This window comes from Parasteatoda tepidariorum, chromosome 1 (assembly GCF_982258835.1).
Source record: "Parasteatoda tepidariorum strain Cologne lab strain chromosome 1, Ptep-v5.0, whole genome shotgun sequence".
Classification (NCBI taxonomy): Eukaryota; Metazoa; Arthropoda; class Arachnida; order Araneae; family Theridiidae; genus Parasteatoda; species Parasteatoda tepidariorum.
Window position 1 is genome coordinate 120,336,560 of NC_141755.1, and position 25,262 is coordinate 120,361,821.

At 27.4% G+C, this 25,262-nt stretch overlaps 1 long non-coding RNA gene across 1 annotated transcript in view; it reads left to right on the top strand.

Moving 5' to 3' along the window:
* Positions 1-22,641: 22,641 nt before the first annotated feature.
* Positions 22,642-25,262, top strand: part of LOC147816813 (uncharacterized) — a 79,645-nt gene continuing 77,024 nt past the window's right edge. The window contains exon 1 of the long non-coding RNA XR_015432556.1: positions 22,642-23,200. This is a non-coding gene — a long non-coding RNA (uncharacterized LOC147816813). The remainder of the gene's footprint in view (positions 23,201-25,262) is intronic.

A 25,262-nucleotide genomic window follows, 5' to 3' on the forward strand; every position in this document is an offset into this window, starting at 1 on the left:
AATGAAAGCAGTAAAGGTTCGTTTTTGGGGAAACCGAAAATCGCTATACCTCGTTATGAACTAAAGGAAAATATGGACATTTTTTAAACAGTATACCTGATTACTTTTAAGTTAAGACTAAAAAGGTACAATTTGATTTACTTAAAAAAGGCAAATTTTATTGCAAAGAATAATGAATTATTTTATTTTTAAATTTAGATTTAATTTGTTTAGAAAAATTTAGCAGTTCACAGTATAATCTTATTAATAAAAGCACTGAAAAATCTCATAAAATTTTCCGATCAATATATAAAAATTTTTTATAGCAGAGTCACATTAAAAAAAATTAGTATCAAAAAGCTAATATTTTCTCATATTAATATAAAATTAAAATTCCTAAGTGAGTTCAAGATTTTCATATAATTTAAAAGTAGTCAATAATCTCAAACCAAAAACACAGACATATTTTTCTACAACAGTAATTTCGTGCCTGATCCCTAAATGTATTAAAAATTCTATGATGACACTGTATTGTTAATATGAATCTATTATTTTTGAGTCCTAATCTGATTCCAATAATGAAGAAGAATCATTTATAAAACGACAGAACTTTTGCCATAAATCCTGAAAAGTTTGAAACAATGAATCTTGTGGTTATATGGCCAACCCATATACAGTATACTATCGATATCTAAAAGTTGAAGGGTCGCTAAAAAAATTTCGAGATTGAGAATTTCCAAGATAACAAGTTCAGGACTTTAAATTATGCTCTAAAAACTATAAAAATAATTCTAAAATATTACTCCAAAAAGTAGAGTCATGAAACTTTAAGAATAACTACTGTTAAATATGCACACTTTTAAGCTTTTCAGAAAGGTGTTTTTCTAGTGGTAGGACTGGTAGGATAAAGCTATGTCGGTATTTAGTAACAATATAACTAACAATTAAAAAATCTATCAGTGAACTATCAAGCCTATAATATGTATGTTCAAATTATACAAATGTACTGGTAATCAAAAAACATTTTTATTTAGTGACCAATAAAGTGCATCTCTATATATTTTGCCACCACATTAAATATAAAATCTTTCGGGAAAAACAAGTATGAATACGTATCTAATGATAGTTGACTATAAGTAACAATTTTATTTTTAAAAGTAACAATTTATGCATTAAATAGGTTTAAAATGAACCTACATTGTGATTTTTGTAAAAAAAAAAAAATTCTTTTCTGTTTCGAAAAAATTTGACCTAGCAAGGTTTTGAGAAGATACTCTTCGACATAGGAATTCAAACTAACATTAGGTAAATATGTAATGGAAAAAATATTTTTTTGACATAGCAAGCTTTTTGAGATGTCGAAAGTATACTTTATATAAAATTAATAAACACTCCCTAAATTTAAATCCCCTACCTAAATGTTTTCACTGCAGTACCTGGTCAAATTATTCGACACACTATAAGATTCTACGTAAAATCTTAATTATCAGGTTACGTGTACGTTTAAATCTAAAAGTATTGCCCATAAACTTATGCAAAACATGTAAAGATTAAGAAACTACCGTATGACTAATAATTGGATCTAATTATTCCAATATAATAAGATATAATACCTGATGTAATAAATATTCTATATATATATAATAAGGTGTTTAATATATGGATACCAAGGCTCCTCGAAAGGGTACGGAAGGAAATTTATTGATTATGGTAAACTTTGGCCTCAAGCAATGCCCCAAGTAATACTGTCATCATACTATCGTTTACTGCATTTGTTTTTATTTCAATGAAAACCGTTATTCAGTTTCATATTAAAAGTAAATATAGAAACTCCCGAAGTGCAAATTTAACCTTATCTTAAGATTGATAAAATGAAGAAATCTTAACTTTCAAATTAATTATGAAAACAAAATTAATAAAATAATTCAAGATTGATAACGGATTAGCAGTTAGTCTTATTTTTTTGTTAATATGCTCACAATTAATTATGAAATTTATTTAGAAAATCACTTCTCCTCTAAAGAAAAGTCGACAATTTAGGTTAAAAAAAATTGGGAAACCCTCTGTGACACAAAGTGAAAGTAGTAAAATTTAAAAGTAGTAAAAAAAAAGTACACTAAGTAGTAAAATTTAAGTTATATTATGATACCACTCTTTAAGAATATTTCCCGATGACCGTAACAAGTTGGCAGCTATGTAATCATCATCATCAGCGATTTCGTTTAAGTTTAAATAACGATTCTTTTGTTTTATTTGAAGATAAGGAAAATTGTGATGCGTTTACAAAACTTGTGAAGTGCAGAAAAAAATCTTGTATTTAAAATTTAATTTTTCAAGAACTATTCGACCGATTTCGTTCAAATTCTGTCCCTTAAAATTACTTTTTTAAAAATAGGACACAAAATTGTATACCTTACTGTTCAAAATTTTTCAACCATTATAAAACAAATCAATTATAAATAATAAATAATTATTAAAAAAATTCCATGGAATAATCTTTCGATATACGAATTATATAATTCAGTGGGAAAAAAAATTTCAGTTCGCTTAAAAAGTTTGAGAACTATAGTTGAATTTGCAAAAAGTAAATTTAACGTTAAAGATACCCAGGTTCGGACCTATATCGCTCTTCTGATCAAATATGATTCAAACCGCTCTCCTGTCGTATGACTAAAACCAAACTTTCATCCGCTCTCCTGTGGTTTAGGGATTTATTTCTCAGATTCCAACAACCCCTCTCTCCCGAATTTTAAGGGTCATGAATCCAAATCCGTTGTTGGGAAAAAAAGGCATGTTTATTCCAAAAAAAAGAACGTTTTTCGTACGCTTGTAACTAAAAGGTTCTAAATAAAACTAAAAGTGCGTTCATAACTAAAACTATCGTCAGCAATAACTAATAAGCATCTGTAAAATTTTGGTTCTTGAACCTCTAAGATTGAGTCATAGTATGTAACAATCAGACCATTAGATCAAAAGTTGTTCATAGAGATCTGTTTGCGCACTGTATGTGACTTCCATTCAACCCGAGAGTACTTAATTCGGGGATTTTATTCACCAGAAAAAAAAAAAAACAAATCACTTTAGTTATTATCAACATTTGCGGAAATAGGTTTCAGAACATTATCAATTAATTATCAAGAAATTTTTAATGTTTAATTTCATTTTTAAGATTACCTGATATACGAAAAGACAGGCTTGCAGAATTTTTTAAATATTTCCTCCTCTCTTCATCTGTGTGCATGCATACAAAAAAGTCATTCATCCATACGAATAAAATCAAAGAATACAAGTCAACAACGACTCCTAGGAACTAAAAAAGAAATCTAAAATATTGATTAGTTTACCTGAAAAAAATATCATTTTATGATAATCAAAAATTAAATCTTTAAAAAATAAACATCGCACAACATTTTTTAAAGAGTAAAAAGTAGACACATGACTACCGACGTCGTAAATTTGATAGGTGTTACCTTTGATAATCAGCTTTGCTCTCTATTATTTCTCCCTCTCTTTGTTTGAACTCCGAACTCAGAAGACGTTAAAAACCTTTCATTATCCATATTCACTTAAAATTTTACCGTCTGTTTTATGTATGGCACAAAACAGAATAAATAAAGTTAGCTACACATACGGAAGAGTTCTTTCATAGACTAATAATATAGGTAGACTGCTCATCTATGATTGCCAATTGGCAACTAGGAAGAATTTTAAGAACAAAATGGCAAATCCTTGGTGTGTTTGGACAGGGCTGGACTTATCATTTAGTGAACCTAGGCAATGGCAAAAGGAGCGCCAAATAAAAAGGGCGAAACATTCGTCTTTGATTACTTTGAAAATAATTTAAAAAAGAGTTTTTTTTTTGTTGACTTTGTACTGCTTTTAACCAATTTTCGTAAATAAATTTTATAGGCGATTGCTTTAATGTCAAAGCAAGATAATCTTCGAGTCCAATTTTGAAATCATTACTCATATTGCTAATTGAAGTCAAAGCGACAGCAAAATAAAAATAAAATATCAGTATTTTCTTACCAAAAAAATTTTGCAATACTTTATCTATCTGAAATAATTACTTGATAAATCAAAGTGAAATTTAGTGATATTTCACAAACTTATTTATGGTTAAAAATTTTTATGAGTGTTTAATAGTGCTTCTATAAAAGAAAAGATCAGTGATTTAAATTTATTTCTAATAATCAATTCATTGAGCACAAAATAATTTTGTTGATTCTTTCCTTAAAAACAATAAAGATTACGAATTTAAAATTTTTAAAGTTGAATAAAACCTACATTTTAATAATTTTCTTCTTGAATAAATTACAAATATTTGCACGGAATTATTGAGCTGACTTGTAAATTTCAGATCAATATTTCATTTTAATTTAAGACAGAAAAAGAGTTTATATATAACAATTCCTTTTGTTTGCTAATGCATGAAAATTAGTGCTAACTTTGTTTTATTTAGTTAAGTGTTTTTATAACTAAAAATGTAATGATGAGCGATATAAATGAATGTATACAAACATTCAAACAAACTACGCTGGAATCAAATTTCGTTTTATATTTTATTTTAAAAATCATGTAACTGTAACAAAAAAATTACTACTAAAAATATTTTTTTATTAAATTCAAAGCTCAATTGAAATTAAATTTTGAGAATTATTGATCAGGGAAAAAAACTGCACTTAGGACAAACTCTTCGAAGTTGTATATTTGTTTTTCAATTGAGTAAATTATATTTTGTTCTGCGTAAATAAATTTCACTTTTCCTTATTCACAACTCATCATTTTTATGAAAGAAAATTGCAGCATTTTAGCTTCATTAAACTTAACGTGGTGTCTAACAATTTTATTCAACTCTGACATAATTCAATTTAGAACTTTATAAGTTGGCTAGTGTCACAGAAAAAAATTATAAAAATATAATAAAATCTTTTAATTATGAAAAATAGCTGTCAATCTTTTTTATTTTTTATGTACTTTAGTTTTTCAAATTTTTTCATATTTTTTATGCTACATAAATTTTTTAGCATTTTCGCCAAACCAATTGAAAACCAATAAGCCATTCTTATAATTAATTCTTAAAGGAATCAGTTTTGATTAATTAAATGTGATGAAGGGGGGGGGAAGGGAGTTTCAAGAGCAGGGGTGGGTTTTTACGATTAGGGTAACAGTCTAATCCGATTTTATTTGTCTATGACTAATGATGCAAAACATCCGCATGATAAGCCAACAATCAAATTTTCTAGAAGCTTTCTATTTAAGAAAACAAAGAAATATTACAATCGTATTTCAGATAACTAATATAAATTATAAACAGGGTCAGCATACATCAATAGTAATAGATTTAAAATTCCTGATTTGCATTTGACCTCAAGAAAACACTTTAAGAAATCCATGGTATCAAGTGCCATAGTATTTAAACCACAATACCGAAATTGTATTTATACATTTTTCTTTAAATTGGAACAAATTTATGAGAAATAGAACAAAATAAAAACAAATAAATATTGCTAAATCAAGGAATGAAAATTTAAAATCTCTAGATAAAAGAGTGCCAACTTTCCAAATTAGATATCAGAAATTAGAAATATTACAATAATATATATGTGTATTATTGCAATATTTCTAATTTTTGATATAGTATAATATATACTGTGAATGACCGAAATTGGTTGCACCGGTAACTGTTGACAATCCCATAGTCGCTTAGGTAAATGTCCGAAATATATACTAGGTATATTTAAGTGCCACTGCCGGGTGTACATTTGCCCGGTATACCCAACGCTGAGGTTTCTTACAGTCAAGTGCCACTGTAAGGTGTGCATTTAACCGGTACTCCGAATACTGATGTTTCTCCTAATTTATCCTTTGCAGATATTGAAATATCGAATAAATGTAATAATATCAACGAATAAATCAATATCAAATCGGATATAACAAATATTTCTGGCATGAACAACGTTACGGACATTGAATGTAGAAATCAACATTCAGTGTTATCAACGATATCAACAGTTATCAAATCGGATATAGGAAACATTTCAGACATTCATCAAAATGACTATGTGATTGCTAACATTCATCGATGAAAGTAGACATTCTCTTGATTTCGATCCTTCACGGTAACATATATAATCTAAAGAAATATAAAATAATCTACTTAATTCTATATAGTCTGTCTAATAATATATAGTAATACTAATAATAAAATATATCCTTATATGTTTATTAATATATATATACAGTCTAACCCCGCTATAGTGAACATGGTTTATAGTGAACTCCCGGATATAGTGAACAAAGTGTTCAGTACCGTGCCTCGTTATACACGTATAATGTTATTTTTTGAGGATATAGTGAACCAAAAAAGTGAGGAAGTTGGGTATAATGAACTTTTTTCTGTTTTCGACTGATTTTTTTTCTCCTTTTTTTGTAATAATTTTGATATTTTTACTTCAAAATAAATACATAAACCGATTTTTAGAACCATTTATAGAGGGGAATGTAGCGATAAGTATTTTTTCTTGTTTTTGTAACGGATATAGTGAACCAAAATTTCGGTCTCTTGAAGATTCACTATAGCGGGGTTTGACGGCATATATATATATATATATATATATATATATAGTTCCTAGCTAAATATTACCAACAAACCGTAATAGTTGGCGCCTCCTTCAAAAGAGGAATAAGTAGAAAGCTTTTAAAATATGAAGCAAGTTCGCATCAAAAAAAAATTTTTACATTCTAAAAACAAAAATTTAGTCTTCTTAATTATCAGAAAATTTTAAGAATATTTCATTTTTGTCTGAAATAAAATTGGAAAATTGATATTTAAGAGCCTCCTCAAACATTCATGCATGCATTTACGTTGTTATTCGTAAATGCTGAAAATGTTTAAAAAAAATTAGTATCATTGCATTTCGTTTAATGTGAAAATATGACACAGTTGACAGCTTAAAAATCTGTGTTCAGAACACAAAAAATATCACTTATATTTTTCTTAATTGAAAGAATTACCTCGTTTAAATTCAGGACGGAAACAACTAAACATTCAACTGATTTAATTACTAAAATTTTCCTATTAAAATGTCTTAAACTTTGTAAGACGGGTGCAATGTAGTAAAAAAAATATCTTAAAATCATCATAGCAATGTAAATATTAAATTTTAACAATAAAAAGAAAGTGAAAAGCTTTACTCTTTAATGCTTAGATTGCTTGGCTATAACAGTAAAATCTAAGAAAGCAGTAGCTTTTATTTATTTTTTTTTATAAAAAAAAATTTTTGTACATGCTTATTTTGGTTAAAGCGTTAAAACAATTTTAATGTTTTCAATAAATAACTTAAAATAACTTTAATGTTTCAACATTCATACTTCACAAAATCAAAACTTAATTACTTTTAGAGAATCCCATGTATTAAAAAAAACTGATGTTGAAAATTGCTTTTTCCCCAATCAAGAAAATAAAGGATATTATAAATGAAGAGTATTTTAAAATAGAGATTATTTGAAATGGATAATCTAGTTTCTTTATGAAAACGAGTTTGCATTTAAGTTTTTTTTTTTCTGAAATTTTGTTCCATTTATGGAATATGTTTTTCCTTAAAAATTACAACAGTACAGAACGGAATTGTCAAAAACTTAGAACTATGTAAAATACATGTAATCAAATCTAATAAATAAGAAGTTTCTGCACTTAAAGAAGGTATTTTCATTGAATCTGTTTCAAGAAAAAATTTTACTTTGTGAAAACCGGCAGTTTTCTTACCTTTTCTTCCTTTAAAAAAAATTCGTTGAATCATATTGCAAAATATTTATTTATAGTTTTAATAAATGCGAGGTTCATAATCTTACTAGCCACCCACATTTTTTATACTTAGTTTCGAATCAAAATACAATTTTTTGAACCAATAGGTTTTTATTAGTTGTGATTTAAAAACAGTTGCGACACTTCTTTAAATTCAGAACAGAAACTTTTCAATTTGGAAAAACAAATGTATTGGAATTTAAATTTAGAGAACATTCCATTTTCATTCTTAAATCAAAAGGCAACAATCGTAGAAGGCAATTACTAGTGGTGTAATCTTTTCAGATGAATTGATTACAAGTGTGGTTGTTTGGTTTAAGAACCAATTACCATAAAAAGTCCATTAAAAACAAGCACTCAAATTGCTAATATTGAAACTTTTTTGAAAATATTTTCTTCTGCGGCATTTGTTTTTCCATGCATTAAAAATATCGTAAATCTAAAAGTTTAATAAAAGTAAATAGAAAGCTCTAAAATTCTAAACCCATGAAAGTCTTATGAATTCTTCTCTTTTAAATCACATTTTAATATATATCTTATCACATTTTAATATTTAATATATTTTAATGTATACAGTTTCTCATAAAAGTATTTTAATCAATGCTAATTAAATATGCTTTTCTTTGTAAGTAAAACTGGATAATGAAACAATTCTCTTATCTCCAATTACTTTCCAGATGTCCAAAATAAAGAAATTTTTGTGAACAAGTCAATGTGATAATTTTAATTTTTTTCCAGAGTCCTTAACTAATATCTGAAAAAAGGGCCGAGAACAGAGTTGAAAATTTACCTTAAACGAAAATTCTCTATCCGAACGGTCCATCTTCATTTTTTTCATGGGAAAAATACGAATTTATTGTAGAAATATTAGACATGATTTAATTTACTCCAAAAATTTTTTAACTACTTAAAATGCGTAATTTTAGCAAGTGAGTCTTAAAATATTTCTTTGTGGTTACTTATTTAAAAACCATTTCTTTTATAGAATAAGATTCCAGTCATTAGAAGTTAGCAATGCATCAAGCATGATTTTCGCCAAAAATTAAGGATATAAATGAAGATGGACGTCACTGGGGCCCCAGGTATGTGAAGCCCGTATTTGCTAAACCCTACAATTTAAGCGGATGAAATAACAACTAAAAATCAAGGGGGGAGATTTATATCCGTGAAAGATATTTCTCGTCTTGGAAGTTTTCAAGATTATTGTAATAGTAAAGGTAAAAATGTATACGAATATCACAAGCATTTATCTGCGTCCCTTGGAAATTTCAAAACGAAATTTACAATTCTGGGTGTTGGGAATTGTATTTGAATATCTGGTTGTTCTTGAATTGCTCAATTTTAAAATCTGAATGGAAAAACATTTCCTCCAAACTTCTTTCCCATAAATATTCCCTCGCATTTCTTTTCTTACTCACTATACTTTTCTTATCTATGGACCATTTTATTCAAGCACGGCCTATCTTCACTATGCAATAACTCTCGTGAAAATTTTTCACTGTAATGATTTGTCAAAACTTAGCAACCCTCAAAATTCACGAACCAATCGTTATTTTTGTTAAAAAACGAATATAAGCCGTTCTACTCCATTGATTTTCAATTTTCTTCTAAACATAAAATTCTTTTTAAACGTTAAAAAATTTGAATTTTAAAATTGGAAAATTTTCGAATTTCTTTTTGAAACTTAAAAGTTTTAAAATTAATACATATTTAAAAATTAAATTTAAAAAAATAAAAATGTTTATTTTCAAAAAAAAATAGTTACTTTTAAATGTGATTTTTTTTTCTTCAAGGGAAATGCACATAAATAAATGCTTTTCAAAATAGGAATTCAAAAATAGTAAGAATTAAGAATAAAGTAAATCCGTATTGTAGGATTAAGCAAACCCCCTGGGGAAAAACTTTACTTCAATTAAGGAGAAAAAATTGTTAGCCAAATCAATCACAACTTTTAGTAAAAAAATCAAGAATTGAATATTGAACTCTTGTTTTGAGGTTTGAATTCCAGCTTTGAGAGTTACGTTAGCATTATATTTAACTGTCCACTGTATAATTTAAAAACATATCCTTAATAATAATAAAAAACACATATCGTGAATTACAATTTTATTTGGATTTTACAAATCGGAAAACTTTCTATTATCTCTTTATATTCCTCTTTTGGTATAAAGTGTCTTTGCCTTCTGAGTTCAGTTCAAAATTACAAGGATTTATAGACAATACATTAAAATCTATACAAATCATTATGTGAGATTCCAAGTTAAATCTGCATATCGTTAAAAATTATTGTGAATGCAATTCGTAATGTCACAAGCTCACATTTTCGATAAGCTCAAATTTCGATAAGCTTCTGCAAAGCTCAAATTTGTATTTTGGCACTATTTTATAAGAACTTTAAACGAAAAAATAAATTTAAATATTAAAATTCACAAAAACAAATTAATCGAAAATTTTCAATCAGCTTGTAATTTTATTTTCAAAAATTATTTTTAATATCAAATTTCAAAATTATGCATTTTCAAGAAAATTTCAAGCACTGCATTGATAACTCAGTAGAAATAGTAAATTGTAAAATAGTACCTAAAAAATAAAAAGTAAGATAGGTAGGTATATAAAGCACACGTAGAATTTAGTTATTAGAAGCAAACAAAATCTAGGAACAAAAAGGTGAAAAGCAATTATGGGTTAAAGGTAAGGGAGAAAAAATTATTATACAAAAAAGAAATCAGATTTAAAAAATATATACATATAATGAATTAACACGGAGTATAACAAGAAAAAAAAACCAGAAAATTAAATCGAGAGACTTAAGGAAAAGGAATTAAAAAAACATGCAAAGGGAGGAAAACCTAAAATTGTGAATAAAACACGCAAAAGGAAGTAAATATGCAAGAAATTTAAGAATATGTTCAAAATTTGATCCACCCTCCTAATTTGAATTACGCATTAATATGAAAGTAACTCAAGAAGTTAAATTCCGTATTTTCGCAAGGAAAAAAAAGAGAGAAAAAAAACACTGATGTCCTCACATATACACTATGAGTGTGATCGGTATATCGATTATAGCCCATGAATCAATGGAATGACGCAAGTCATACATATGAAAGCACTGCTTAATGAAAGCACCATCGAGTAAACTGTGGTATAGTGCCTCACCCCATAAATCGAAGGGTTCCTCAATGATGCATTCATGGAGTAGTGCGCCCATAAATTTGCCTCCTCGACATTCCATTGAATGAATGGATATTCCAACTTCACTCAGAGCATATATGTGGTGACTTCAGATAACACAATAATGCAAAAATACGAAATTGTCTTTACTTTTTGATTTACTTTTGTTTACTTCCTTTCGCAAACCATGGATTTTAAATCCAATTGCACTGGAAAAAACAACAAAAAGGGGAATTTACATTGTATTTAATGTCTAAATATTTTTTTTTTTTTTGGGTTCATTGCGAAGTCCGAGGAAATCCATAACATCATTCATTGTTGGAAAAATGGAATTTTTCAGGGGCACATTTTAAATTCGTGTTAGAAACCCTCCTTATTTTTTCTAGTCATTCAAAACAAGCAATAATTCTCCATCAAACATTCTTATTTTGATTGCCCCTTATACCATAATAGACAAAAACACTTCCATTGGTTTCTATCATTTTTGTTATTCCCCGTTGCAGCATCTAACATTTTTCTCTTTCTTTGGTTTTGGAACGAGTAAAATTAATTTTTAATGATCATGGGTCAACTGTTTTATCTTAATGACTTTTTTCATTTCAATTCTTAAGCTTTTTACTGCTAAGCAAATGAAGGAATGCAGGAATTAACATTTAAAAGTTGATTATCAGCATGCATCAAGTCTAACTTATTTAGCAAGTGTTGAGAATATATTAACCTTACGTATTGAAACTAAGCTTAATAATAAGTCTATTTATTCTTTCCAATCATATCTAAGCAATCTAAAAGATTCCCTCTTTGGTGAAAATTAACCTGATATTGCTTTGAAGCAATAATTGGATACAATTTCATCACTGCATCTCAAATCTACAACATATTTTCCTTGCACTCACAATTTGATTATCACACGGGTCCAGACTTCAAGACTTTAGTCAATCTTTTAATGTATGGGGACACTATTCGAGCACGGTCAATGGTGTGCCCTATACATAATACTGTTTGCAGTCGGAAACTAGATATCCATGCATGATACATTTAAGGTAGTAGGAAACCACCATATCTGTATGATAGAGAAGGGGATAAATAAGCGAGAAAAGTTTGTCCCTACAATAATCAATAATGAAATATTTTCCCCTGAATTTTCTTAGTTTTCCTTACATTTTCCCGGTTTCAATTTTTGCTCTATTTTACCGGAGTTTCACAAAAAAAGGAAAAAACAATTTGATGTGAAAGGGTTAAACTCTTCTAGATCTAGCTCTCTTGCTACAATTTTTTCCAATCTGGAGTTCGCATTATATCCTAAAACATCAAAACAAAAAATATTAAATACATCTTTTGCGTATCGAACATAAAGTCTGGAATAATATTAAGCTATAAAATTCTTTCTCTTGGGTAACGTAAGCAACCTTAACTCACACGCTGCGTATCAATTGTGGTAAAAATGTCATTAATAACAGTACTTTCTGAAAGAGCCATGGTAGACCAGGGGAGAGAGATTGCCTTCTAATGAAGTGAACCGGGTTCAAATCCCAGTGATGGCTGGTTAATACGAATTCCATACTCAGCTCGCACTGACCACAGCGCTGACGTAAAATATCCTCAGTGGTAGACTGATCATAGGTTAGAGTCCCCTTGCCTAGAGACTAACCTTTGGAGGTTTTCGTGGCTTTCCTCTCCATGTAACGCAAATGCGGGTTAGTTCTATCAAAAAGTCTTACCCGACGGGACATTTCACCCAATACTTGATCAAAGAGTTACCTTGTATTCTGGATTGGGTTCAAAGTTTTAAGACTACGGAGTGGAACATTAGTGGTGGTTAACCAAAAATTGGCTGTTCAACGACGGTTATAAAATAAAATATTTGTTGAAAAGAAAATGAAAGTCGATTGCTATCGTTTGAACTGAATAAAAATGGAAATGGTGTTTACTATATTCATATTAAGAAAGTCAATAAGTGTGAGGTTGGAGAATATATAAGCAGATGCCTTTTATTAAGCAATTATAAATAAGATATGAATTAGAATATATTTTGAATATTTTTTTTAAAAGAAATCGCTCTAAAAACTGAAAAAAATAAGTTAGATTGTTTAAAAAAATAAAATGCAATGCAAAATGTTTAAATTTGTCCATGAATTTTAAAATCTAAAATTGTCTACAATTTTAAAAAAAGTATTCATACTTTTGCATTTATTAATCTTATTTATGAATCTAATACTTGTAACTCCAATACTAATAATCTAATAATGGATCAGAAATTTTTTGGAGTAAAGGAATTTGGAGAAAGGTTTGGAAATTTTTTGGAGGGAGTAATCCTCTCTCCATCTGCTGTACTTAAGCGCTTTTCTAAAATTATTTTTTTCGCTTTATTTCCAAGATATAAAATTAGTCTCCAAAAATTTCTAGAAAATCAAAATCTTTGGTTTTACTTTAGAATATAACAAACAATTTATTGTTGCTGTCTTTGGATTGAAAAGTAAGAGGGTTTTAAAAAATTGCATAATTTTGGTCTAGAAGATGTTTACTCTAAGCCCAAATAAAAAAGAAATTAGTCTTAAAACAAAAATATGTATATATAAAAAATGTTCAGCATGACAATTCTGGCCGTTTTATTTTCGTTCTATTTCACCCAAGAAAAAGGAAAAAATCTGCAGAGCCCTGGAGTATTGTTTCTGCTATCGTGTTTACTAGGAAATAGGTTTTGAAACAATTTAACTTATATTTGCAAATTTATTTTGATTAAGTTGAAATAGAAGGTTTCTATGTTTCGAGAATTACCGCCTGTTTTTATCTACAACGTAATCATGAATCGTGGAAAGAAATTAAAAAGTGGCTGTTAAATTTTGGGAATTTATCCAAGCTAGATCACTGGCAGAAAAAGTGCTTTATTTCAAACTAAGGTATGCCAAAGAATACAGTAACTGAAGTAATAAAAATAAAAGAATTTGTGGAGACATGACATTAGTCCAATTCTTATATTTTTCTGGAGTTATACGATTTGATTCTCTTCTGCTAATTATTTATTTGAAAGTTATTGCGCCAAATATTATTGCAATTTATACTTATTAAATATTTAACTGTATTTAGTAAATTATATTTAAAAGAAAGACAGGCTACAAAAGTAGTGTGTAATTACTGATACGTGTGTACAAACATTAGATATAAATTACTGCTCTTGTATTAATTAATAAGCTGCTAATAGAAAAAATTGATTTCTTAAACTAGAGCAATTACGAAGAATTTTAAAGAATTTAAGGAATTAGTTTTAAGAACTATTTTCTCACTAATCATTGGAATCATCATCAATTATGAGGGGGGAGGAAACTATTGGAAAGATGATAAATTAGTAAATATTGATCAATTATATCGAAATCTCAATTTGACATTTTAACTGCTATTTCAATATATTATGTAATTTTAATGAATGATTTTCAGTTCATATATGGAATTAAGATTTTTTTTGCACCCTCTTAAATTATATTTTTTTCAACAGGACCTTAAAGTAAAGATGAATATCAAAATAATATTGAAGTTTGCATAATTAACTACATTTCAGTATAATTGAATTTTATTTTGGGTAATTCGTTATCATATAATTCCTTGAACACATTTTGAGACCACTTTAATAAGAAGCAGTAACAACTTGAAAAATATAAAAATCAAATATATTCCACTTCACTGCAAATCACAAAATATCTACTTTAAGGAAATAGATGAGCAACCATTTAAAGTTTTAAACTTTGTCTGTTTTTATTTCAATCATAAGCTTGGAATAAAAATTATAGTAACGAAACACTGCTGTTATATGTTTTAGCTATTGTTGTTTTATTCAGTTGACGGTTTTATGTAATAAGAAAATCTTTCTGAAAACGGATAGGTTAAAGAAAACACATAAGAAAATTTGATTGAAAAAATGATAATTATCTTCAAAAAGAAATGTTTCCTTTTAAAAAACAACTATATAGTTTTTGACTAGAGATAAATGCAATCAGTCTTTAAAAATGATAATAACACATAAAAGAGCACAAAGTCCTTGGTTTCTGTGATAGTGTGTTTAAAATGTTTACAGCATACGCATAAAGCAAAGTGATTAAGTATATGGTAAGGAGCTGGACAATGGTAATTTTAAATACAGTACTATTTTTACAGTACTATTTTTATCCGATCATTCTGAAATTTTTACAGAATATTGTGATCACAAATTTAAATTTGTGTAAGAAATTTAATAATAAATTCTTAATTTGTTTTAAAGTTGTGTTCTTTTTATTAAAAGAAATTATTTTTTATTTAGTTTTCAATATTACTTTTCGAAAAAATCTTTGAAATAAATAGTAATAGTAGTACTTATGTATGTGTTTTCAGAAAAATGCAATAACATATCCAAAGAAAAATTTTTGCACGACAATTTTTTTAATGGTAATATTTTGTAAACATTTTTTTATTAATTTCAAGAGCTTATTTTTACTCTGCATGTGTCTCATTTTAATAACGATAAAAAAAATTTTAATGCTTAAATTTTTTTTAAAAAAATTAATTTACACGTCCGTTTATAACTGCCTAATACAACATACTTCATTACTTACTATCTATGAAATGACGTTATTCTAGCTCTTGTTTAAGCTCTAACAAATTCAATCTTTATTTTATTTTAGTTTTAAAAATGCTGTTAAAGAAGCTGTTCAGTTTCATGTTATTTATAAGCTATTAAATATCTGTTAAGTAGCATATTGCGCTAAAACATTGACCAAGGTTTTAGCTTTGAATTAAAAATAATACTAATGGTTAAAAAAAGTACTAAATGCTGAACCAAGATTATTTTATTTAAATGAATTGGCTTTTATTTCATAAAGAGGAAAAATTTCAAAAAAATGCATTAAATAATAAATTCAAATTTATATTTTTGACTCAAACTAAGCATGAAATTTACAAATTATTTTATCCCTCTTATTTTTGCATCAAACTTGTTTTACATCACTGTTTGATTTCATTAAATTGAATATCTTAAGTATCCTAAATCTCAAACAAAATCAACGAACTTTGAAGAATCCGTCACAGAAATGAGTTGCAAATCATTCGATCCTGACACCAGCAAAGAGAATAATATCAACCACAAAATGAATTAAAAACTATTATTAAATTTGAGGATAAGTATCTTATGCAACACTGATATATAAGTGTTTTAATAAAATTCTGAATAAGCAGGCCTCGAAAAAACTCAGAAATTTTACCCGTCCCCGAGGACGGCTTGTCCAACAATGTACCCGTCCTCCTTTGAAACTAACCCGTCGCTTCTAAATAAATAAAAATATAATTTTCTCTTATTTATTACAAACATTTATATAAATTGCACAATGAATTAGTAGTTACAAGGATTACATTATACAGTAATAAAAGAAATACTAGGTTACTAATAGTAAAACCTAGTATTTCTATTATGAAATAATTTATTTCTTTGATGAAATAATTTAAATAACAAAGGTTAAGTTATCTGTCAATTATCATGTCAATTTATCCGATGGTACTGCGTTTTTTAAATGAATCAAATATGATGTTTGCCAGTTCCACAATCAAGCCAATGATTTACAGAGGTTACAATGATTTACAGAGGGAACAGAAATCTGAAAGAGGCTTTCCATTTAGGTAGATGTTCATAAATGCGTTTAACGCTTCTTATTTAAGACCAGTAAGTAAAGTGTTTTTTTTGTAAGTTCATTGCTGAAAAGCCCCTTTCAACCGTTGCAGTACTCCTAGACAGAGAAAACATCAATTCCACCATGCGCAGTATGTTGCTGTATTTCGAGATTAGAGGGTCATTTTAGAAGTGAGGCGCTAGACTCTTGTAAGATAACAAAAATTGGACGACATGAACGTGAGCAACATGAACGTGAAAATGGCCGTCCGCGCGGACGCTGGATTCGAGAAATTTGTTGTCCGCGGGGAATTTTTTAACCGCCGAGGACGGGCGGACGGGCGGTTTTTCGAGCCCTGCTGAATAAGGAAAAAATAGTCGAGAATTATGTTTTCATAAATATTTCTTTCTTAAAACAGACTTAATAAAATGCAATGGTTAAAAAAACGTATTGGCAATTTCTTTGATTCTGTATTTTTATTACTTTAAAAAAAAAGCTCTCATCATTTACACAATTTGCATATTATCATAATATTGAGAATTTTTTATACTTATCACGAAATAAATTTTTTCTTAATTTCAGAAAAATATATTACTGACAATTTCATGGATTTCGCATTTTCAGTTATCGATCAAAAAGCAAAATATATTTATTAGAATGAGCTATTGACAGGTAGTACTGTCGTCGTACGTCTATTGAACTTTATCCCCCCCCCGTTTCTCATAGTTGAGAGTGTGTTTCTGCGTGTTTTTCTTTTTAGTTCGTACTTCTATGTGATAATTTAAAACACTAACGTTAGGAACGGTTGTTATATTATCATTCGTGCATGGGTATTATCATCAATTATTTCCGATACTTTCTGGCTATCCGCGAGTTGTAGAGAGATTGAAATTCGCTGGCCCTGAAAAAAGCTTTTTTCGGTTGAAACGCTGGGAGTCACTATCAAAAACCTGAGAACTCATCGCTAATCTCAGGGATAAACTACAAAGAAAAGAAGTGCCAACTCACAGTTTCGTTGTTAACTGTTGACCATAAACGAACAAAAGCGTAGTGAAATTTCTTTAAAAAAATTGTATATGTAAGATATTTTGTTTTTTTGACAACATGACTAATTGAGTTATAAGACTAAATTTAAGAGAGAATTGTGAGTTCGTTCCTTGTTCATTTTTTTAATGCAATGAGTTTTTATGGCATTTAAATTCCAAAAATACTAATTTGAATACTATTAAGGGCTTAAAAAAATTTGCACACTAAATTTAAAAATAAAAAATCTCTTCAATGATATATTGGTTTCTTTTTGACATAATAATCAAACGACCAACAATTTTAAACTCTTCCAAATTTGCAGATGTTTAAGAAAAAATTAGTGCTCATCGCGACAGTTCATATACTAGTTAAATACTAAACAATAGGGATAATGCATATTTAAACAAAACATGTAACTGTGCTCTATATATTTATATTTTTAAGCTGTAATTATTGCCAATGTTTTGCACAGGCAATCAATTACTAGTTAAATATTTAAATCATTGGGCACATTAACATTAAAAATTCAGGATATTTGTTTCTTTTCTGACAGTTTTTCTAACTTGAAAATAGTTAAGAGATTCATGTTGGAAATGATCCGGCAATTTGTAAAAATCAAAGAAGGGAAGTACGTTTAAAAGAGAAAAACTTTATATTCAGAAACTCTTTAAGATATATAACTTTTATAATCGACGAGTCACGCATTTGAAAATATTTAGAAAATATAAATTAACCCATTAATTATGAATTTGTAATATACTCATCGCCAAACTGAGAGCAAACTTTTTACACATTGCACTTAACCACTCATTCGAAGTGAATTCTTTCTATGCAGAGTCATTATAGTGTGTGCATTGATATTACAGCCACATAATTTTACGAAAATATATTTCATTAACCAAAATTATTTTCGAAATAAATATTTCAAAAACTGAGATTTAAAGTTTGCACTAAAAATAAAAAATCATAAAAATATCTTTTATTCAGAAGTAACTGTCATTAACAAGTTTTAAAAATGTTGTTTCAAAGGAAAACCGCATGAGTTTTCTCGAAAAGGAACAGAAAACTATGGTCATTTACTGCAGATAAATTACATGATTTTTTTTATATTTTGTTTCTGACTGACTCAAGACCTCTAAAAATTTTAAAAAAATTATAATAGTTTTAGGAAAATATCATGGCTGAAATACTTTTTTTAAACATTGCGAACATCATTTTTTATTTACATTGAACATATTTTTCCTCGCTACAGTCATGTAAAAGTCTGTCTCAATAATACTAAAAACATTTCATAAATAAAGCAAAACAAAAAGCTTATTTTTAGTAAATTACCCATTTTTGTAAATTTGTCCGTGTTACTGAATTATTTTGAAAGCACATTAAAGAAACTATTAGCGTACGCATCTTTTAATACTTCCTGTTCATCACAAATTGAAATAAACTTTTAAATTTAAAAAAATAATAATATATGCTAGTATTCATGAAATAAATCAATCAAAATTATGTCTTCTTAATTAACAATTTGGTAGTGATAAAAAAATACCTTAAATATCTCAATCCGTTAATAGAATCGCAATACAAAATCCTGATTCTATAGTAGATTCAGTTCAGATTCCTTATCCTGCCCCACACGGAATACAGAACAGGTATAAAATTCCCTCTTAGTTAAATGGATCATTATTTTAAAAGTACTCTCACGCAAAGAGTGAAAGGTTTCTCTAAAAGAATATTCATCGATGCCATTTGTATATACAGCTAATTATTTGTTCCATTTCCCTTAAAAATGCCCATTTCAATTCAAAGAAACCGAAACTAAAATAAGCTGGTCGTCTAAATGTTGTAGATCAACAAGTCTATATTTGCCTTTTACAGAAAGGGATAAACATCAATTAAAGAAAAAAATTATTTTTAAAAAAATAACAAAGGTACATAATAACTACTAATAAATATTAACTTACTCAAGGTGACTATCGCAATTTTTTTGTGTAATAAAAATTATTTTTTATAATAATTTCCTGCGCTTTAGATGCAAAAAAATAATTTTTTCAAAGACTGATACAACATTGGCTGATAAACAGAAAGAGACGAAACATTTTCTGCCAATGTCGTCTCGCAAACTATTGAAACATATATAAATGTTGACTTTATTAATTTGATTAGAAATCGCTACATGCACAATACCAAACATTTGCTAAATTTAAGAAAAATCTTTCAAGTTAGTATATTTTTGTTTATGGCTTAGCAATTACTGTGTTCTTTAATCAACATTTTATTTCCGTTTCTAACTGTTGATTTCTGTATTATTTTATCTTCTATGACAAGAAATTATAATTTTAATTAAAATATTTGTACAAAATTCAGGTTTTTGTTGCATATCATAAAAGTTTAGCACATACAAATTTTCTAAAAAAAAATAAAATTTGAACTTTTTTTTAGTAAATTGGTGTTTTAGGGGAAATTTTGCAATAAAAATAAAACACGATTGTTAATTGAAATCTTGAAAAAGTAATTAAGTTATTATTTATTTACTCTAAGAACAACTGTCATTCATGTAAGAGGATATCGTGATAAAGCTTGTCATTCATTTACATACAATCATATAAGCATGAATATAAATATCACCACAATGAAAAAAAAAAGCTTAAAGAAAAAGAACTAACCAAAAGCTAAACAAAATCTTCAAAATAATTTTTAAAAAAAGTTTGCACTTACGAGTTATGTTTAAGAAAGTGTGCGCAAAATCTTATTAATTTTCTGTGAATGGAACGAACATTTCAAAACGAAAGATTACGCTTCGCTCTGCTTTTAAAAATACTCTTAATTTCATAATTTCTGGCTTCCAGTAAGTCGAACGATAAGTAAAACGAGAGGTATGGCTTCGCCCTCTTTTAAAAATAATTTTATTTATTTCATAGCAAATATTTAAAATAACAGGTTCAATTTTTGAAGAACGTCCTCTTAATATTTTATAGCACTGCTGATTAGAGTGAAACATTAAGTCGTTCATTTGATTCAATGTTTTTGAGGATTCCATTAATCGATTCAAATTTATTAGCTTAAAGATATTCCAAAATTGAAAATCTATTGTTTGGTTCGGAGTACTTAATTTCGTTCATCATTTAAAATTTAATTCTTGTGCTGAAGGTTTTCATCATTTCCGAACTTAAAACAATGTATCTCACCCATTTTAAAATGAATATGGGGGAAAAAAGTGTAAAACACTTATGCAAAGATTTTTAATGCATAATACTTAAATTTTTTCAATTCAAAGAGTTCAAGGCAATTAATTTATTTCACAATTAGCCTATAATTAGGTCAAAAAAATTTCGAAAAGGTTTCAGGAAATAAAAAAATTTGGTATAACTCACTGTTTAATTCTTGAAGTAATAGATGAAATTACTATAATTATGGAAAATTGTCAATATTTATAAATAAATAAAATAGTAAGAGCAATTTAATACACAAACCACAACAATTAAAAAAAAGCATACAAAATATTAATTTGTTCACTTTTTCAGTAGAATAATACAAAAATAAGTTTGCATACAAATTAAAAGATAAATATATAAAATAATGATCTATAAAATATCCCCACAGTTTGCTTTTCTTAATAATTTTTTTCATTTTTTTTTAATGTATATATATTTTTCTTTTTTTTTTTTCTTCATATTTTTATTTGTATTTTTTTTTTTAATTTTTTTTTTGCAATTTTTTTTTTTTGCAATTTTTTTTTTTTTTTTTTTTGCAATTTTTTTTTTTTTGCATTTTTTTTTTTTTTTTTTTTTTTTTAATCTTTTTTCTTTTTTTATATATATTTTTTTTACATTTCTTATACATTTTTTTACTTTTTTTTTCTTTTTTTCTTCTTTTAATACATATATATTTTTTTTTCTTTTTCATTTTTTTCTCTATATTTTTTATTTTTTTAAGCAAACCGTGAGGTTGTTTATATTATACTTTAGTACAATAAATTACAATCTGGTAAGCATTACATAAATTAAAAATGAATTTGCGAATTTTTCATGGAGTTTGTTTAGATAGCTTAAACTATGTAAACCTGCTTTTAATACTATAAACGAACTTTTCATTCTATTTCTCTACAAAGCATTGAAACAATGAGCATGTTTTAACTTAAGAAAATTTTTTAACACAGAAAACTCATTCTCAATCGAAAACAAAAAAACAACAATTATGATTTGAAAACAGTCTTTCTCTAACAATAAAATAAAGTTTTCCAAATTAATGAAAAATAAATTAAATCAGTTATAAAATTTTTATTTTTAAATTTCACATTTCAAAATAAAAAAAATAAAAATAATTATTTGGAACTTAATGCGGAAACCATATTTTTGGTGTAATGGAACTCTTATTTGAAAACATGACAAATTTAAGTTGACGTAATTGACTACATTTGAAATTAATGACATATGATAAAAAATACGTAAGATATTGGGATAAATAACTGCAAATTAATAATTTATTATTGATGCAAATTTCTGGAAAAATCAGCTGAATCCGTCATTATTTTACTCATAAATACACATTTGCAGTAATGAAAAAGATAAAATTTGGAATTTAAGAAAATGTCATGTCCAACCATTTTGCATGGAATTTCATTTATTTAAAACACTGAAACCTATTGTATGTTTATGATATATTTTCAAGTAATTTACTATAAAAATATTCGAAATGTGTAAGATACACCTCCATAAAATGGCAAATTTTTGACATTGATTATATTTACATAGCAAACACTTCAAGAAAAATAGAGGAAAATACATTTTAAACTTAAAAGAATATAACTGAACTTAGACATTGATATTTGTTTATTAAGATTATCAAAAAACTCATTTTTTCAGTCACCCCCATTTTATTTAGTTTGTTGCCTCTGTTTATAGGCGTGAATGTCATTGAAATTAGCACTCTTTGAATAAATAGTTCGACACTATTATGTGACAACGATGTGCGGGAGTAGGATCAAAGTTCTTTTTACCAAGCAATAGAGTAAACCAGAACACGCATATCTGTTGTTTCACCAAAATGTCTATCCTGCAGAGTAAATATCAACACCACCACTTGATGGAGCTCAAGTAATGTTGATTGTTGCAATATCGAACAATAATGTCGAGACCTCATGCATGTAAGTCCTGAATAAAATTTCTGCGCATGAGTAGAACAAATGTCACTGGGAGATTTTTCTCACTATGTCACACTAGGAACTGTCTCACTGTGCTACACGGGGAGAAGTCACACTACTATACACGAGGAGAAGTCACACTACTATACACGGGGAGATGTCACACTATTTAGATCATGGTTCAGAAAGGAAGTGAGATAATATCTGTATGGTCAAACTCAGTATAAGTTCCACTAATTGTCCGCTTTTATCTGTTTCTAAATCGTTTTCGAAGAGATTCTTTATCATCAGACATGTAAGGGGAAAAATATTTCACAAAATAGGAATAATTTTTAGCAAAAATGATAATTTTTTATAGGAATTTTAAATAATAGTTTATATAGTTATTGGCAATATATAACTATAAAAATTGCAAGATGAATAAGGATGATGCAAAGTTCAATCATAGAACAGGTAAGCGATTTTCGTAGTTTCTTTTAATATTGCATCTTTTACACAATGTATCTATTTCAGTCTTTATTATTGATCAAAAGAAGAATGAATTTTTGGCATTTATTGTCTTATAGAACAATTAACTGTCCATATACTTGTTGGTATCGTGTAACATGTGTAGAACTGCGTAGCACTTTGCTAAGATGCATGTATAGAATTTGTATTATTTAACAGACCACTAAAAAGGCAGGGAATGTTCATATCTATCAGTCAACGTTATTTTGTATCGTTAACAACTTTCATGGGATTGCTCTGATCTTATGAGTAACAAGTCTATTTCAGTCTTTATCATTAATAAAAAGGAGACATAAATTCTTGATATTATTTTCTTTTTCCTTTAAAAATATATTATAAAATTCTTTGCTCGCTCTCAGGCGGTATTACTGGTTGTGTGGATTCTACTTTTATCTATTTTGAGCATTTCTAGCTTCTCAATAATTAAAATAAAAAATTTTCTTAGCAGATTCCTAGTTGCATCATTTCTAAATATAGGATATCTTTTTGATAAAGTTCAAAAGCTAATAAAATGGAACGATTCAAAACGTCGTCTGCAATTACTTTTTTTATTCACAGCACACCAAAGGATGGCTCAAAAACTTTTTCAAGTTGTTTACGTGCACAAAAATCATTTAGCAAATATCTTCGTTTTTTTGTGGAATCAAATTCGTCAACTTCTTCATGCATAACTGAAATTTGGGATCGTCTAGTTTGTTTGGAGTCGACTAGTTTGTTTAAAAGTAGAGTTTTTTTTTTTTTTTTTTTTTTTTTTTAAGAAATTTTTTACCACTCAGCCTTTTCTATCTTCTGATTATCAATTACTTCATTTTGTTTCCTTCAAATCTAAACTGAAAATGCTAATGTCTTAGTTGTCAAAACTTCATTTTGGAAATTGTTTTCTGCCTTATAAACTCTTTTAAAATTACTTATCATCAATAGGGAAATTCCCAGTACTTTATAGGGCATATTCTGTAAAAACGTTGTATTTTCCACTCATCAAAAATAAGTTGGTCTTTAAAAATATTTTGACATATTCTTTTGGTTAATTTTTGTAAGATTCATCTACCTTTTTGAATTTATCATTCAAGACTTGAACTTGTAGTTTATTCAAACAACTTCGCATTTTATCAGAAAAACACAAGAAACTGTAAACATTTGCTAGTTGGCAGCAGCATTGTCTGTAAAGTTCTCGGAAACCAGTTTTTTTAAGCATATCAGTTCAATTCTTTATGTTCAGTTTTCAGCTAATTTGTAATCGGCATCATCCTAATCTTTTGGAATATGATAGTATTTATTTTTATAAATACAGGTAAATATTCTGTATTAGGAATGATATCTTTGAAACTTAAATATTTTCGTTGTATCTTGTTTAATTAAACTTCTTTCAAATTGTAACGTTTCCTGACAATTAGAAATTTTTTTTTTTTTTTGCAACCTGCTTTTGTTCTTGTATTTCAGAATTTCCTGTTCAGACATGTTTGACCTTGAGATCATCTTTTTCAAGAAGTTGTCAATTTCATGCTCCCTTCCTAAATTCTACATATTTTGATTCGAGATATAAGTCACACTATTTATAATTTATTACATTTTTGATTATCAAGTTTGTATGTATTTTGCAAGTATTTTTGATGATAGTTCTCCTAATAATTCCTCGTCATATGGATCGTAGGTTGACATCCTCTGTACAAAGTTACATTTTTATTTAATATCCATAACTTAATGACCCAGCTAAACTGCTATTAATTTTAAAAAATGCCATATTTGCAAGGGGGTGACCCTGAAGATCATACAATTTTGTTTTTCACAAAAGTTTAAAGAAAAGAAAAAATATAGATTGTGGTTTATAATAAAAATCAGTAAGACTATTTTTAATTATAACATTTAAAATACAATAATTTTTTTATATTATTTTCAATTCAGAAAATATTTCCATTCTCAAATATACAGTTACAAAAAAGTTAGCTTTTTAAAATAATATATCTTAAATATGTTTAGTGATCTGACAACCAATGCAATCCAAATAAAT